This window comes from Mauremys reevesii, linkage group 2, assembly GCF_016161935.1.
Source record: "Mauremys reevesii isolate NIE-2019 linkage group 2, ASM1616193v1, whole genome shotgun sequence".
Classification (NCBI taxonomy): domain Eukaryota; kingdom Metazoa; phylum Chordata; order Testudines; family Geoemydidae; genus Mauremys; species Mauremys reevesii.
In genome coordinates, this window is record NC_052624.1 from 73,932,172 (window position 1) to 73,951,471 (window position 19,300).

The following is a 19,300-nucleotide window of genomic DNA, read 5'->3' on the forward strand; positions in this document are numbered from 1 at the left end:
CTGAGTGAGCTAAGCACCCAGTGCTGCTGGTTGTGGGACAACCTCGCCCTCCAGGTCAATATCAGGGAGCTCAGAGCAGTTCGCCTGGCCTGCCAGGCTTTCTTGCTCCACCGTAAGGGCAAGGTGGTGCAGATCCTGAGGTATAATACCACCACAATGTATTACATCAACAAGCAGGGCGGAGCCAGGTTGTCGGCCCTTTGTCAAGAAGCTCTCCTCCTTAGGGATTTTTGTGTGCGGTATGCCATTCATCTGATTGCCGCACACCTGCCCAGAACCAGGAGCCTCTTAGCAGATCACCTCAGCAGAACTTTCTCATCTCGCCGTGAGTGGTCGCTCCATCTGGAGGCGGTCAGCATAATTTTTCCAGAGGTGGGGAACTCCCCAGGTGAATCTGTTCACTTCTAGGCAGAACATGAAATGCCATGTGTTCTGTTAGATCTGGGGGATGGACAGGGGCCCCCATCACAGCCTTTCTCATTCCATGGTCGGGGACGCTGATGTATGTCTTTCCACCAGTGCCGTTAATTCATAGGGTCCTTGTGAAGATTAAGAAGGACAGGGCGAAAATTATCCTAATAGCCCTTGCATGGCCTTGCCAGCACTGGTTTGGCATGTTGCTGAACCTTTTGGTAGCTGCCCCACTGGCCAGATCTGCTGTTCCAGAACCACAGCAGCCTCCTAGAACCATTGAAACCCTTCATCAGAGCGACTTATCTGGCCAAATGGAAAAGGTTCATATGCTGGGCCTCGGAATGGTGTATCTGGGCCTCGCAGGCCTCTCTGCAGGAGATCCTGGATTTTCTGCTGCACCTCAAGCTCCAAGGTTTGTCCCTGTAATCGATTAAGGTCCACCTAGTTGATATCTCTGCTTTCCACTTTCCATTCTAAGGCAGGTCGATCTTCGCTCACGACATGATGGCCTGTTTTTGAAAGGTCTGGATTGTCTCTATCTGCATATCTGGGTTCCCATCCCTCCCTGGGACCTGAATCTCATGCTTTTGAGGCTCATGGAGCCTCCGTTCAAGCGTCTGGCTTCCTGCTCTCTCCTGGAAGGTTTCATTCCTGGTTGCGATAACGTCTGCCCACAGGGTGTCTGAAATCAGGGCATTTACTTCAGAACCTTCTATAAGAATAAGGTCCAGTTGTGACTGCACCCAGCGTTTCTGCCCAAGGTCATTTCCCAGTTTCATACTAGCCCCGACGTATACTTACCCGTCCTTTTTCTGAAATCTCATAGCTCAGATGAGGAGCACAGGCTGCACACCCTGGACATCAGGAGGGCACTGGACTTCTACATAGAACAAAACCGTACCATAAGTCAATGCAGTTGTTCATTGCAATGGCAGACTGAATGAAAGGTCATCCAGTGTCTGCTCAGAAGATTTCATCCTGGATCAAGGCCTACATCCACTACTGCTATGAGCTGGCGAAGGTGCCTCCACCGGCAATCACGATGGCGCACTCAATTAGAGCACAAGCATTGTCAGTGGCCTTCCTGGCACAGGTACCAATCTAAGAGATCTGTAGGGCTGCTACCTGGTCGACTGTCCACCTGTTTGTGTCTCATTATGCGCTTACCCAGTGAGCTCGAGACAATGCTGGCTTTGGCAGAGCTGTGCTGCAAGCTGCAAGACCATGAACTCCGAGCCCACCTCTATGGACACTGCTTGTGAGTCATCTAGAATGGAATTGACATGAGCAAGCACTCAAAGAAGAAAAACCGGTTACCTACCTTTTCCTAACTGTTGTTCTTCGAGATGTGTTGCTCATGTCCATTTCATTACCCACTCTCCTGCCCTTCTGTCGGAATTGCCAGCAAGAAAGAACTGAGAGGGCATACAGCCGCTGGCACCTGATATACCGATGCATGAGTGCAGCACTCAAGGGGGCACCACAGCCGGCCTTATGGATACCGCTAAGGCAAAAATCTCCGACAACTGTGCACCAGGGCGCGCGCACACCTAGAATGGAACGAGCAACACATCTTGAAGAACAACAGTTACAAAAAGGTAGATAACCATTTTTTACTTTGGGCTAGATCGTAATGTCACAATCTAGCCCTATGTGATTAAATCTAGTCATTGATAGAGGTGGAACTAGAACGTGGGAGATGGGACAGCTAGATTCTCATCAGTGAGTTTAATCCACTAGCTGTATTATGTTTAGAAACCATCTCCTCTTCCTCCAGCGACATTTTCTGAATTCACATGCACTCTTCTTTTTTTTGTAAGAGAAGCTTTCTGAGTTTTTTGCAAGTGTCCAAAGAGAGTGAAATAGTTTAATGAAAAGGTTTGTAAAATTTCTCCAATTTGATCAAATTTTGCAAACTCAAAATCAGGCAAATTTTGTCATAAATGGCTCCCTGTTCAACCGGCTTCAGATCCAGGCCTGGAGACCTCCCTTGTATAGTAGCCTCCGACCACAGTGTCCCAGCAGCCTTCAGCAGACCTGCAAGTGACATGAGAAAAACTTCTACCAAGAAGATTATGAAATCTCCTCAGAAAGAACATAGCTCTAAGAGATCTGCCTTATTGAAGGCTTTGCACCCCTTAAAGACTTCCAGGGAAGCTTCAAGAGATCTCAATACCAAGAGCTCTAAGTTGAAGTTCTTGAGTTCCTCAGAATCACATAGTACCCACAGTACTGTTGCCTCCAGTCCATTGAAGCATGACCGAGGTGTTGCAGACTCTAGGGACTAATCCAAAGAAGTTGGTACCTCCTGCAGCATCTGCTGTGTCTTCGGTACCTCGACCACCAGTCCAGCAAATGTCAGAACTGCCTGTACCACCCTTGTTACTGCAGGGCACTACGCCCACAAAGTTACCGTGCAGCCTCACCTGTAGCTCAGGAGTTCAGATTTTCCAGGGATGTGTTTCTCTCCAATAAACCCGAGTCTCCTTTATTGAGCTCAGTTAGACTCGTGATACAACAACCTCATATTAATAAAACTCATAACAAAATGGGATTTTCAGATTATGACTTTAAAGCCCAGTGTTCCCATTGTGTTTAAGAGAAGAATGAAAGCACATGTGCCCATAGGACTAAGTGAAACCAGAAATTTTGTGTCTGTTCCTGTACAGACAGCCTTTTTACTGACACTCTGCTCCTGGGTTTGGCATTCCTTGGGGAGGGAAGAGTGGAATGTAAAAGGGAGAAACTTTCAGTTAACATTTGGTTTGAATTTACATATAACTAAAAAATGTTACATGTTATGATTCCAATGCTCTTCCATTTTATCCACATAAACATTAGCTATTTTTTAAACTTCACATAAGCTTTTCATTTCTTATGTTGCATCAGTGTTGCTGCCTCATTAGTTTATCATGGTAAATTAGGGTATAAACAAAGAAAACTTTGAGTCAAAAGATGTGCAAAATAAAGTATATAATAGGGCTACTTCCTTATTTTTTTTTAATCAGATAGCTTCCAGAATGCCTTAACAAGATGAAACTGATGTCCTATTTTTATAGCTTATCTTTCCTCTAGTAGATAACTGTGTGATAGATTGTCGCTCTAGTTGCTAGTTAGCCATGACACAAAGATATGGTGAAAGAATAAGGCCTTTAATTTGAACACAGATCGTTTCCTTGTGTAAGAATCTTGCAGCTAGGATCAACTAGCTTGTGATTTAGATATCAATCTTTTTTTCAAGTAGTAATGTATTAGAAGGTGACATATTGCTCCATCTCATGTAGCAGATTGGGTCACAGCTATGAGAGAATTGTCAGCCCTTGAGAGAATATATATTTTTTATATTTATAATTAAATGATAATTTGGAAAGATCCACCTTCACACATAATTAATAATTAAAATGTTATATTGAACTACGTGCATTCATTCCAGGAATAAATAACTTAAAAATTCATGATTGACATTCCAAGTTCTCAGTGTAGCTAAAGTCATTAATGTTTTCCATTTTGTATATATCCTTTATTCTGCCCTCATCTTAGTATATAAAAGGTTATATTAAGAACATTGGCTCTGATTCAACCAGGCACTTAAGCTTAGAATTAAGTATGTGTTGAAGCATCATGCTGAATTGGGGCCTAACAAATTTCAATCTTCTTCACAAAACATATTTCAGATGGGGAATTCTGAAATTGAAACTTCCTGATGCTCCAGAGTTCATGCTAGGACAAAGAACATATAATATTTCAGATCACAGGCTGCGTGAATGAACCAAAGATACCAAGCCACATGCTTTGGCATTTTTTACTGCAGTGTTTTCAGAAATATCACAGTCCTGAGCTTGAGGATATGTTTGAGATGCTATACTGCTTCCTTCCTCCTCTGTAACCGCATACAAGTAGTGTTCCAGGACTGCCTCATGTCAAATGACTTTGACCATTATCACTTAGAGTATCGTATCATATCCGAAATACTGTCTCCATTATTTCAGTAAAACTCTTCTGCTACATTTTCAAATGGGAGGCTGGAGTGTTGGATCTAATGCTCATTTGAAGACATCCTAACATAGCATTAATCTTGTCTGGTTTGTTTTAAACATTCTTTATTATATCCTTTTGGATCACTCTCCACAGTTGGAGCCAAATTTTCAAATATTGGTGAGCTGCTCCTGCAAACTATGCATATGGCCCTTTGCTTGCCCAAAACGAGGGAATGTGAATAGATGTGTATGTAATTACCCATTTGGGTTGCACCCTTAACTGTTTGAAGATGCATGAAAATATTATACAGACACAACATGTATGCCAATTCCTGATCACTTGGAGGCCCAATTTTCCAACCCTTTAATTGCGTGAGTAGCTCTCTGCATTTTAAGAGGACTCCTACTGTGAGTAAGGGCTTTCTAAATCTTTGCCCCTTATGTGTCTCAGGTTAATGTCATAGTATTGAGGATCTTTAGTTTTTATAAAAGCAGCAAAGAGTCCTGTGGCACCTTATAGACTAACAGACGTATTTGAGCATGAGCTTTCGTGGGTGAATACCCACTTTGTCGGACTCTTTGCTGCTTTTACAGATCCAGACTAACACGGCTACCCCTCTGATAGTTTTTATAAGAATCTGAAATGAAAAGATGTATTTTACAGTAACTGGCATGGAGCTTATAGGGAACAATTCCAATCCTTCAGAAAAAGTTTCCCACAAAGACTTTTTATCAAAGTCATGCTGCAGGAATTAAGTTAGAGATATCATTGACCAAAAGGACATTTTTTCCTGAATGAGCCGAGAACCCAAGGAAATGACTCCAGGGTTTAAAATTCTTTTATTTCCTCTGTGGAAGATGTCTGTGCAGCTGAAATGAACCATTCCAGCTGGCTCCCAGCCAAACTTTATGGGAACTAAGATTAGGAAATGGTATGGTCAAAATAGCCATTGAACAAATTGCTTCCAGTTTAAAGTCTCAAATTTCCTGATAACGCTATGACTGTGAACCCTTATTTTTTTCACATGGATGACTGACTTGTCAGTCATTAAGCATGCACTGTTCATCCTATTGTGGTCTCTGCGGTCTAATGCTTTTGTTAACGTTTGGTCTTGAGATGAGAGCAGGATCTTGAGAAATGCAATTCAGTACAGGTTCACTTTGCGACAAAACCGATACTTTCCACTTTTTACTGTATGCTCTTCTGCAAACAAACAACCCCATTACTTCTGTGGGTTATTTTACATTGCAATCCTTCTTCGGAAATCTTTTTTGTTTTATAGTGGGGATAGCTGGTTTGCATGACTTTTATTAACTGAAATTAGGATGCAGCAACAACAGTAGTCCTCTCAGATGACCAGTCATTTATTCCAGGAACTTCTATTTAACAAGAGTACTGTAGTAACCCAAACATTTACATTAACATACATGTGAGCGTATGCTCTGGAGCCATTTATCTTACTTCCAAGATCACTAACTAACAATTAAAATTAAGAGTATAAGAAAATCACAGGTCACAGTTTTGTTGTGGAAACTACAACTTTTGACACACACCAAAACTTTGTATAGCTGCCTCCAATGTGAATGGCATTGTGACTCTGTGCACCAGCATTGTGACCCGGGACACTCAAATTTGGCCCCGCAACAAAATTGAGACTTCAACAAACTGTGGCTGCAACTTTTGAACCAAACCAAATCATGACTTTCTTATAGCCTTCATTATAATAATAGTTGCCACAAGCTGGCTGGCCCTTTAAGGGACATTAGGCTCAGCCTGGCCTGTGACTTAGCAATTTAACCCCCAGCTGATCCTGATATGGACTCTATTACCATAGTGATCTGGTCCCAGCTGTGGGAGTGTGAGGGAGAACTACCGAGAGCGAGCGAGAGAAAGAAGACACAGAGAGAGGAGCAGGGGGGTTCCCTCTCTCTGGGAAGGGCCTGGTGAAGGTTGGACAACTCCACAGGGAGCAAGTCAAGCTCCTGTGGGAGGCCCAGAGGTAGGTCCTGTAAGAAGTAGGGAGATCCCCAAGGGAAGCTGCCAGAGCCCTTGGCGGGGAGAGAGAAACAGTTCTTTTATAGAACCCTTCAGGGCCTGGGAATAGGCAAAGAGCAGAGGATGGCCATACCAGAGGGTCAGAAGAATTATTGGTTTGGATATTTATTTGGATTTATAGTTTGACTTTGATTATCCTGGAAGGGGACTGAACTGATGGGCTACAGAAGACCCACAAAGAGACAGGCCATTGCAAGGCCAATGTGGGGACCAACCGGGAGATAGAGATGAGACCCCTGCAAGGCCACGTCCTGATGCTGGGAGGTGCTGCAGCACTGAGTGACCCACTGACAGTGCTATTTCTCCATAGATCTCAAAGTGCTGCACCTATGTTGTTAAGTGCCATTGCCAGCCATTTTACAGAGAAGGGAAACTAAGGCACAGAGCGGTCATGTAGTGGAATAACAACAGAATTGAGAATAGAGCCCAGCTCTACTGATGTCTTGTTGTCCCCTAGAGACCATGATGTCTCTATTGAACCAACCATTTCTGCTACCACCACTTCTCCATAGGGGTAAAGCTTCCAAGTTTAATTCTTTAGTTGTATGTGATATTTTGTACAGTTCATGATAAATCTGTTGGTAGTAATAATGGAATTAGAGATGGAAAAGATAGCAGATCGGACAAAGAGTGTCCCCTTCCCATCCTCTGCCAGTGCTGTATTATCCCCTAGAGAGAGAGAGTGTATGTTATGTGTTATGTATCAGTGCCTTTGTCCAGCCTAATTTTAAAAGTCCTATATGCAGGTCCTTCTATCACTTCACCTGGGAGACTATTTCCCCAAATAATTAATCTCATTATTAGGATTTTTTTTTGTCATCCTAAATTTTACTTTCCCTAATTTAATCCCATTATCTATACACACACACCCTGCACCCAAGTACCACTCTAATTAATTAATCCCCCTCTTCGGTATTTTCTTAACGCTCTTCAGATATTAAAGTATAATGTTCTCATGCCCTTATCTTTAGTACTTGCTCAGCTCAACATACATATTTATCTCTTTCAATCTTTTCTTGAAAAAAAAAACATTCCTCCTGACACCTGTTCAGTTTGGTTGCTCATCGCTGAACTCCCTACAGTTTATTTACATGCTGCTGGTATGGAGGTGACCAGATCGAAATGCAGTATTCCAGGTAAAGTCTATGGGTGACAATATAATCTGGAAATGTATTTATCCATGATGTTAAATAATTTCTTTATTTCCATTTGAAGTAGAGTTATCTGAGTATTCACGGTTAATTTTTGAAGATTAAAAAAATCAAAAGCTTCTCTCATTTGTAAGTACTGTTTTAGTTGAAATTGCACAGAAATGGAATTAGTAGAATAAGTCAATGTATCATCCTCAGACGTGTTTTAGGTTTGTACATTAAATACACAGTTCATTGGGACAGTCACATTTTACAGGTATTAAGAACATAGCTGGTTTTAACAGGATGACATAGTTTTTAACAACTTTCATATGATTTGTAGCTTCATAAAATACTTGGTGGTAGAAGGAATCCCACTGCCCATTCTGATATTGTTGTAGGATTATCTCTCTCTCACTCGCTCTCAATGAAATGCAATTTCATGACTTTATCTAGCAGTTATTTTAATTGCCTGTACTATTTTCAGTACAGATGTTACTAGTTTTTGCTTCAATTATTCCCTGATGCACTGACAGGTGTCATATTATTAGTGTTGGAGCAACCATACTATTTAAGAGAGAGAATTTTTGTATGGAAGTGTTTATGCAAACACATATATTAGCTATCTGGGCATGCCCAGTGTGAACTTCCCAGAAGCCTAAGCTGACTCATTCTTAGGTGGGTACTAATGTGGTCAAAAGAGCTGTTTCTTCTTTTCAACCAACCTATTTCCTGCATGCTTTATGAACATTATAAAACCCATTACTACTTATTCTGTCTTTCACTATTAAGAATAAGTACTTTGCATCCCTGTACTTTTCATCCCTTTTTGTTTTTGTTTTGTGTATGTCTCCCTTGACTCAATCTTCTCCCTTGTTATCTTTACATTCGACTGAACATACCAATTCTGTTAACCGTCTCAATCTGCTAATTAAACATATAGTCTTTCACTAGAGCTGTTTGAAAACTATCTAAAAAGTAGTGGATCAGATCAAGCCCAGCTGTACATCATCCCCACTCAGCACCCGCAGTATGGTGTGTTTACCAGGACAGAAGGGATGTGTGCATGGGTTCTGCTTTTACAGTCCCCACTAGCATAGTGGCCATTAGAGGTTAGTATAGTGTAGAGCAGCCCTGAGGCTGTTCTATATTTCTCTGAGTTAAATGGGGCCTTGGTTACTCCCAAAATGGGGGATTAGGGAGAAAGATGCCATAAACCCTCCTTTGTAGCCTTCTGATAAGATGTGGAGGTGATGCTTTCCTCCTGAGGATTCAGCCTAGTGTTTGCAAACCTTGGTTCTAACTGCAAACTGTTGTGCAGTTAAAACATGTTCATACCCCTTTTATTTTGCCATTCACAAGAATGGGGTTTTGTGCAAATGTTTGGGGAATTGCTGTTCTGCGTGTGTGTGTGTGTGTGTGTGTGTGTGTGTAATATAATGACCACTACTCATCTTCTCAGTCAACCAAGGGAAATTGAAGGCAAGTAAGAGTATTCACTGACCGCTGTTCACTCTTCAGTTTAAAAAGTTTGCCATTCACCCAGGAAGGAGGAGCGATCTCTTGTGATTTAAATAACAATCATATACCATAAATTGCATATAGCCTAACAGAAAAGTTCATGAACAAGCATCCTCTGTTAGGATGAGAAGTTTTACTTAATAAATAGAGGTAAGCATTTTTGTAGTGTCTGTATTTAAATGTATCAGTAATAAAACTATATTATTAATAGCTGGCACTTTCCTTCTTTGAAGACCTTTACAAACATTAAGATACTTACCTCACAGAGTTCTCATGAGAGTATTATTAGACCCATTTTACAGGTGGGGAAACTGAGTTAAGGCAGTTTCCCCAGAGCGTAGAAGGAACCATTTCAAAGCTGGAACTAACCCTTCTAGGTTCCTGGCTCTTGCTCCTTCACTGGACCACACATGTCTCTCAAAAATTGTGCACAAGGTGATTTGCAGTTAAAAGTTGGGGCATTACTCAAGAGTTGGATGCTCATTCAGATGATTCAGACTAGAAAAGCCTTGTGACTAAGGGTTTGTAAGGTGTGAACACTAAAAATAGAGAGCCTTTTAAAACAATATGGAAAATAGTAACTTTTGGGGTAATGATGTTTTTTAAAGGAAACTAAAGCTAGCCTTCTAAATCCTTAGTGAGGCACCTAAATAAGTGACCTGATTTTCAGAAGTTCTGAGCATTCACAGTGCCTGTTGGCCTAACTTTTTTGCATGTCTCGCTCTGAGTTCCTGCAGGAGACTGTCTCCGTGATCAGTTGTTATAAACAAACAAACACACACCAATCCCCTTCCCCCTCATTTATGTCTCCTTAACTACTATTCCTTGGCTAAGTGTTTCAGTGTGTTCTTGAGATCACCCACAGAGCATGATTGGTTTCTGCTCTCAGCTATGGCAGTCGAAATCAGAGTAGCTGCAGCTAAAGTCATTACTTATCAGAGTGGTGTAAAACTGGGGCAGGCAATGTAAGGCATTTGGACCCCCTGGTGATCAGTGTGGTATAATACCTACAGAAGCACAATAGAACATAGAATTAGACCTCATGTCTCCATCCTCCCCTAATAAGTGCTTAAGGAGTTAGAAGCAATGGGCAGCCCTGTCCCTGGCTGGTTTCAGCAGCCCTTGTTGAAGTTCGCATACCCGTGGTATTTGCAGTCATTTTGTATAATAGTTAAGGCCCTACCCAATTCATGGTTCAATTTTTATGAATTTCACGGACCTAGCATTTAGAAATAATAGATTTAATGATTTCAGCTATTTAAATCTGAAATTTTACAGAGTTGGAATTGTAGGGGTCCTGACCCAAAAAGGAGTTGGGAGGGGAGTCGCAAAGTTATTGTATGTGTGGGGTGTTGTGATACTGCTACCCTTACTTCTGCGCTGCTGTTGGTGGCAGTGCTACCTTCAGAGCTGGGCAGCCGGAGAGCAGCGGCTGCTGGCTGGGAGCCTAACTCTGAAGGCAGAGCCACCACGAGCAGCAGCCCAGAAGTAAGAATGGCATGGTATTGTATTGCTACCCTTACTTCTGTGCTGCTGCCTGCAGAGCTGGGCCCTCAGTCAGCAGCTGCCACTCTCCGGCTGCCCAGTTCTGAAGGCAGCAGTGCAGAAGTAAGGGTGGCATGGTATGGTATTGCCACTCTTACTTCTGCACTCCTGCTGGCAGTGCTGCCTACAGAGCTTGGCGCCAGGCTAACAGCTGCAGCTCTCTAGCCACACAGATCTGAAGGCAGCACAGAAAAGAAGGTAGCAATACCGTGACACCCCCCCCCCCATAACCTTGTGACACTCCCCCCCCCCCCCCGCAACTCCCTTTTGGGTCAGGAACCCAATTTGTGAAACGCTGTTCTCCCCCACCAAGTCTGTATAGTATAGGGTAAAAGCACACACAAGACCAGATTTCACGGGGGGTGGGAGACCAGATTTCATGGTTTGTGATGCATTTTTTTCATGGCTGTGAATTTGATAGGGCCCTAGTAATAGTAAGGAGAAGGGGTGTGATAGATTGTTTTTATATTCATTTTACTTTTTATTTGCAGCCATTTTGGTCATGTGTCTAGATTGTCATTATTTGTTGTAATAAAATCTTCATGCTGAAGCTTGTGTCTAGTGATTAAAGCACAGGGTGGGATGTAGGAATTCTCTTTGTAGCTCTGCCACATATTTCCTGCATGGTGAGTTGCATAATCCCGCTGTGGTCCATCTGGTAAAAATGAGCATAATCTATTTGAGATACTTCTGTGACTCCATCATTGTGTTATTTGAGTGCCTCACAATCTTCATCCTCACAACACCCCTGTGAGGCAGAAAGGTACCACAGAATTGTAGAACTGGACAGGATCTCGAGACCTGTACTTATGGCAGAACTAAGTATTATCTAGACCATCCCTGACAGGTGTTTGTCCAACCTGCTCTTAAAAATCTGCAATGATGGAGATTCCACAACTTCCCAAGGCAATTTATTCCAGTGCTTAGTTACCCTGACAGGAAGTTTTTCCTAATGTCCAACCTAAACCTCCCTTGCTGCAATTTAAGCCATTGTGTTGTCCTAGCCTCAGAGGTTAACAAGAACAATTTTTCTCCCCACCTTCTTGTAAAAGCCTTTTATGTACTTGAAATCTGTTACCATGTCCCCTCTCAGTCTTCTCGTCTCCAGGCTAAACAAATCCAATTTTTTCAATCTTCCCTCATAGATCATGTTTTCTAGGCCTTCAGTCATTTGTGTTGCTCTTCTCTGGACTATCTCCAATTTTTCCATATCTTTCCTGAGATGTGGTACCCAGAACTGGACACAATACTCTACTTGAGGCCAAATCAGCATGGAGTAATGCAGAAGAATTACTTTGTCTTGCTGGCAACATTCCTGCTAATACATGAGTATGAATATTCCCATTGTACAAATGGGGAAGTGAGGCACAAAGAGACTACAGTCACACAAGAAGTCAGTGGTAGAGCAGGAATTTGAATCCAGGTCTCCCATGTCATTGACTAGCACCCTAATCACTGCACCATCCTTTTTCTTGATAACAATATGTGCCCAAAGTACCTCGGAAGTGGCGTTCATAAACCAGTTTCAGATTCTTGGATGTAAGTTCAAAATAGTGAGACGTCCTCTGTCCATGAACTAGTCTTTGCTTCCTCTTATATTTCAGGATGGACAGGCAGTTGAATTCCTCTAATTGCTATCTTCTCCAGTACGACAACTGCTTAGAGCCCTTCATTTTAACCAATAATTTTGCAGGCAAGTAGACCCTGGCACTCTGTGAATCTATCAGTGCCACTCCTTAATGTGCTATAGAGGCTGCCTTTCAGTGAAATGAGGCACTCTCTTTTCAACTGCTGGGCTGAATGTGCTGCCCTTACAGTATTTTAGCCACTGCAATACCCACAGAGCAGAAGACGACCAGAAATGAACACAATCTTTCCTTTCATCTGAGGGAAATAATGTCTGCTCAAAAGTTAGTGTGGATGTGTCCCCATAAATGCCCATCATTTTATATCAGTATTTTACATCATCATTATACAGTTTATTTAACATGTACAAATAAGAGAATATGATAAGCTGGGAGGAGTTTGGGGATAATATCTTCTAGCTGAACTGCAATATTAATATATACTTCGATTGAATTTCTCATCAGAGGAGCTCACATTGCTCTTGTAAGAATGACAGCCTTTGAGGAAGGTATTGTATCCCTGATTTACTGACGTGTGACCGGAGACACAGCAGATGAAGTGATTTGCCCAAGGTCAAGCAGCAAGCTAGGGAGGCAGCTGGGGGAACTTTAACTGCTAGACATACTCCTTACCATCTGAGAAGGCGAGGAGGGCTTTAGCTCAGGTTTGCTGTACTCCGCTTGTCTTCTTTTTCTGTAGTGTGGAAACTGTTAGGCTAGAGAGAATCATGTAGGATGCATGATGGAGAGAAATCCAATTATGAACTGACATGCAGAATATATTTCCCCTTGATGCTTTGCACAGCATTACACCTTCAACATTAAGAGGCACAGTCCTTTGCTCATACTCTATTGCACAGTTTGCACTTTTCAAACCCCTCCTCTGTCCCTCCCCATTTCTGCACAATCTGTACTCAACACATGCCCATATATCCTCTCCTTTGCCAACTTCCTTCTCCTCACCTGCTCTCCCAATAAGTAACAGATATTATACAGGCCACTCACCATCATTCTTCTGCAGCTCTTCATAATTCATTGAACACAAGTTTCTTTAAGATGTGCAGCTCATTAAAGCTGTTAAATAATGGGAAGTTATTATTTTTCATAATCTCGCATTACAAAAGAAGCGTGTTTTAATCTTAAACAGCAACTGGCTTACTTTGATATTCTCAAACCCAGTGCATATTTTCTGAGTATCCCTACTGCTTAGACACAAAGTGTGAAATTGGGGAGCTTCATTCCTATGTTCAGTCCTTTGCATGAATTTTCAGGTGCTGTAAATCCTCGTGTTGGTACAGAGCGTGTTGGCATGTACATTTGTATAGATATGTTTGTCAGCTCAGAAAGATTATATCCTTGACTCTGGTATAATCATCAGAGGAGGAGCAGTAATGGGGAAAAGCAGCCTATCTTTTTTCATCACTGAGCTTGGTAAATTTGCCTACAATTGCATATAGCCCATCCATAACTGCTGTTAGCAAATATCTCCCATGCCTGCAGATAGGACACCTAGATGGGAATGGCTTTGGGTCACTACAGAGAATTCTTTCCCAGGTGTCTGGCTGGTGGGTCTCATCCACATCCTCAGGGACTAACACACACCTAAGTCTGCCATATTTGTGGACTGGATCCTATTTCTATCTGAATGGGGAATGATACTTGGCTGCCTTCTAGGGTAGGGCATAGTTCCTCTTTCTTTGGGGGAAGGGGGGACATGGCCTGATTTGACAGAACAGGAAGCCTGATTCAGGTGATATCCTGCAAAACCTGGAACACTTGAAAGCTCTTGTCCAGTGGACCATATAGAGGTTTAAGGGGGATGGGTGGTTCTTATTTCTCTGTGTGGATGTTCATCACAGCGTAGCCCATAACATTTTGGGACTTGAAAGGATTTCTTTAGCAACCTGTTTGTATGGGCCTTAAAGATTTTTTGTAGTGAAGTGATTCTGTTGCCTCGTGTAAAAGTGGCTTGGAGGTGGCAAATTGCAGGATTGTTAACGTACATACCATGCAAGAGTCTGAATTATTACCAAACCTCTTTGGCTATCTTCCGTAAAGAAGTTAATGGTAGGAATTAATATTTAGGAATGGGAAAATTCTATTTTCTAATTATTTATCTCACAGGAAGCTATTTCGAGGAAGATCAGTAAATACCAAAGCAACTGTAGGTTGAAAAATATTGTGCACAGTTTATATTAACAAATTATGGAAACATAAACACAAAACCCTAGAGTGTGGGCTTTGTGCTGCTGATTAATGAGCTTTTCCGGAGTTTTGTTGGACAGGATCAGCCAGTTACACCATGCTGTGTACAAAACCCTTTTAAGGCTTTTATGCAACTGGTTCTAGAAATATGTCTCTCACAATATTTCTGTACTTTTAAATCATGATATAAATCGGAGGTCACTGGAATACCACCAGAGAAGAATTTGTCTTATCATCTTATACCTAGTCATCTAAGTGTTCTTACAATTTATTTTTATTCCTTAGTAAGTTTTACATATTTTTCTATTAACTATTTGTCTGGATAGCCAAGACTTTATTTTCTTTATCCCACTGAAAATGTAAATAATGGAGTCACTTACCATTTTACCAGATGCTTGTTTTTATTTTATTTTTTTAAATGTACTTGACGCTTATTTGAAATTGTTGTACTGATAGCACTGAACAATGATAAATTTAGGCAAAGAGTCTTTCTCCAAAGAATAGCAAGCGAATGAGCTAGACAGTGCTAGATGGCAAGTGGCATACTTTTCTTAAGCTCCTATATTCCTTGAATTTGTGGAGACTACGTCATTGACTGAAGAGTGCCAAACTCCTAAGGAAACGACAGATATCTAGTCTCACCAGGGCTCATCAATTTTTGTCCATTTTACATCTCCCTCCAAAACAAGAAATTTTCTTGTTTGGCCCAGAGCTGACCCGCAGACTGAAATGCACATGTTGCCATGGTACTGAACTAGGCTAAGACGCAGAGCACAGACTGAAGTAGTTATGCTTCATATGTATTTTAAATCATTGATTTTATTTTGTCCTTTTTAAAATACATTATATAAACGCATCATGTCATGGGAAAGAGGAGACAGTAGTTAGTAAATCAGGGCAGTGTAATTAAGTATGGCAAATGCATATGTTTAGTAGGTTTTTGGTTTCAGAACCCAAAATATGGTGGCTAATATAGTGCTTATTTATCAGCACTAGCCCTTAATGCTCCCTTGCTCTTACATCCCACATTAAAGTAACTTGGTGATTTGCGTTTTCGGCATGCTTGGTTCGGTTCTTGAACTATGCTGTGATTCAGCTACCCTGACATAACACATGGATAACAGCTGTAGGAAATCAGGCAAACATTTTATTAAGCACTAGACTCTGAAACTGCCTCTTTCCACTACAAATGCATTGACATCTGGGTCATATCTTCTGGCTAATTCAAATGTGCCTTATAGTGTAATACACAGACAAACAAGGAAAAACAAAATACTTCAGAAAAAAGGAAATGGAGAATAAATGCTCCTTGCTTTTCAGAGATTGTGATCCAGGATCTTATCTCAGTTTCTCATTACACATTTATCTGAAGGTTTATCCATCTCCTAGCGGAGATGGCAGTAGGAAGTCAGCATATCAAGGCTCACTGTCATCAGTGGTCTTTGGGGCTGTCAGACACAGATCACAGAAGGTATGCTCAGTAGATAGAAGCCAGTGCCCCCCCCCTGTTAGTCTTGTTACTTGATGTTGAAAGTTTTCCCAAGGCTTTTACACTGAGAGAGAAATGTATTTTCAAGCAAACATTAATAAACAAGCTGTTGTGCTATCGTCAAATATTTGAACAGCTTGAGACTTTGATATTAAGAAACTTTGGTAGTGCTGAAATTTCAAGATCAATTTTATTGTTTCATACATAACCCTTGGTCTTTTCTTCACCTGATATAAGTTAACATTGGAAAAACATGATAGACGAGGTGGGTGCGATAATATATTTTATTGGGCCAATTTCTGTTGGTGAAAGAGACAAGCTCTTTTGAGCTACACAGCTCTTCCTCAGGTCTGTGAAAGGTATTCAGAGTGTCACGGCTAAATATAAGGTGGAACAGATTGTTCAGCATAAATAGTTAACACATATTGTAAGAGATCATACAAGCTGAAGTGGCAAGTTAACATCTCTGCAGTCATAGGACCAAAAAAGGGGGATTAGTTGGTTACAGATTGTTGTAATAAGCCATAAATGCAGTGGCTTTAAACTGTGTCTAGTAAAGTTATGAATTTCAGCTCAAGGCTCATCTTTTGAAGGTGTTGTACAGTTTCCTTTGAGGATGAGGTCTGAGATGTCAGATATGGAGTGATTGTTGTGTGAAAAGTGTTTGCCCATGAATGACATGGTGTTTTAGTATTTTATCATTTTTCTGTCTGAGTTCATTTGAGAGCATAGTGATTCTTTGTTTTCACCTGCATGGTTGTTACTGGGACATTTAGGGTGCACTGGATGAGGTATACCACATGTTGTGATAGGCATGTGTACACCCCGTGGCTCTTGAAAGGGGTATTATGGGGGGTGTTGACCATTGTAGCAGTGGAGAACAGGTTTTGCATTTGTTGTTATGGCATGGTCTGGTGCTGCTTTGAGTTGGTAGGTCCTGGTCTGTGGGGAGCTTGTTTCTGATGATGAGCGTTGCAAGGTTGGGGGGTTGTTTGAAGGCCAGAAGGGGAGGTTTGGGAAAGATTGCTTTTAGGATGTGGTCTCCATCAAAAATGGGTTGTGATTATTTAATGTGTGAGTTCCAGTGCAGGGTGGTAGATGACAACTAAGGATGTGCAGTTGGAGATGGGGTGAAAGTGGTTTCAAATGTTTTGAGGTGTGTATCCTGGACTTTCTCCTCAGAGCATATGTTGTGGTATCTGAATCTCTGAATTCAGATAACAGATTTCTTGATGCATTTGGGGTGATTACTGGATTTGTGAAAGTAAGTGTGGTAATCTGTGGGCTTCTTGTATATATTTGTCTGTGGGGATCCATTGCTGAAGCTGATCATGGTGTCTGGGAAGTTGATGCTGGGGCAGGAATGTTCTAGAGAGAGTTTGATGGATGGGTGGTGATTGTTGGATTTGTGATAGAAGTCTATAAGGGTGTTTAGGTCATCTCTCCAGAGAATTCAGAGTAGCAGCCATGTTAGTCTGTATCCGCAAAAAGAACAGGAGTACTTGTGGCACCTTAGAGACTAACAAATTTATTTCAGCATAAGCTTTCGTGAGCTACAGCTCACTTCTTCAGATGCATAGAATGGAACACACAGACAGGAGATATTTATACATACAGAGAACATGAAAAGGTGGAAGTACGCATACCAACAGGAAGAGTCTAATCAATTGAGATGAGCTATCATCAGCAGGAGAAAAAAAACTTTTGAAGTGATAATTGAGATGACCCATAGAAGGTGTGAGGAGAACTTAACATAGGGAAATAGATTCAATTAGTGTAATGACCCAACCATTCCCAGTCTCTGTTTAAACCTAAGTTAATTGTATCTAATTTGCATATTAATTCAAGTTCAGCAGTCTCTTTGGAGTCGGTTTTTGAAGTTTTTTTGTTGCAAAATTGCCACCTTCAAGTCTGTCACTGAGTGGTTAGAGAGATTGAAGTGTTCTCCCACTGGTTTTTGAATGTTATGATTCCTGATGTCAGATTTGTGTCCATTTATTCTTTTGCATAGAGATTGTCCGGTTTGGCCAATGTACATGGCAGAGGGGCATTGCTGGCACATGATGGCATATATCACTTTGGTAGATGTGCAGAGGACGAAAATTTCATTTATGTATTTTGGGTATATCATTGATTTAGTGATGTATTTGTCCAGAGACTCTTCTATAGAGAGGTTGGCATATTGGGGAACCATCCTAGTACCCATGGCTATTCCAGTGTTTCAGACTAAATGTTTGTTGTTGAATGTAAAATTGTTATGGGTGAGGATGAAATGGATGAGTTTGGTGATATGTTTTGGGTGGATATCTGAGTGTTGTCCATGATCTTGTAGATATTTGAGGCAGGCAACTATGCTGTCATTGTGGCAGATGTTGGTGTATAGTGAGGTGACATCCACGGTGTTAAGGATGGTGTTCTGAGGGAAATTGTTAATAATGTTGCAGAGATTCTGGAGGAAGTTTGTAGTATCATCAGGAAACTGGCCCTTTGTGTGATGAGTGGTTTGAGGATGATTTCTATGAGTCCTAATATTCCTTCAGTAAGAGTGCCATGGCCAGGTGTGATGGGTCTGCCTGGGTTCCCTTGTTTGTGTATCATGGGAAGCATGTACTTGGTCCCTGGTGAGGTTCAGAGGGAATGCTGTTGTAGAGTTTTTCTCGGATTGCAGTCAGAAGAAAATGGCTGTTCACAAAAACCCAACAATGCACTGCAATTTATATCATTCTCCAGTATTCTGATGCTTATCATATTTCAGTAGGTTAGACACATTTGTATCATGCTCCAAAACATCAATTACAGGGAAGATAAACCTGCTAATTAAGAAACTAGAATGATACAAAATCAACGTGGCACATATTAAATTGATTAAAAACTGGCTGTTAGGTCTCAAAATGGAATTATAAACAGGGAATCATCACTAAGGGGATATGTTTATAGAAAGGTCCTGCAGGGATCGGTTGTCAGCCCAATGCTATTTTTATCAATGACCTGGAAGAAAACATAAAATCATCATTGAGAATGCATGCAGATGAGACAAAATTGGAGAAGTGGTAAATAATGGAGGACAGGTCACTGCTACAGAGCAATCTGGATCGTGTAGTAAACAGGGCACAAGCAAAGTTTGTGTTTTAATATTATCAAGTGTAAACTCCTACATCTAGGAACAAAGAATGTAGCCCTTACTTGCAGAACGGGAGATTGTGTCCTGAGCATAAGATCCCAGTGCAGCAGTCTAGCCAAAAGGGCCAATGTGATCCTTTTATATGTAAACAGGAAAATCTTGGATAGGAGGAAGGAGTTTATATTACCTCTGTATCTGGCGCTGGTGCAACTGCTAC

General features: G+C 41.4%; 1 protein-coding gene across 15 annotated transcripts in view; it reads left to right on the top strand.

Moving 5' to 3' along the window:
- Nucleotides 1-19,300, top strand: part of RBMS3 (RNA binding motif single stranded interacting protein 3) — a 904,530-nt gene that overhangs the window by 518,415 nt on the left and 366,815 nt on the right. The gene's annotated exons all lie outside the window — the stretch shown is intronic.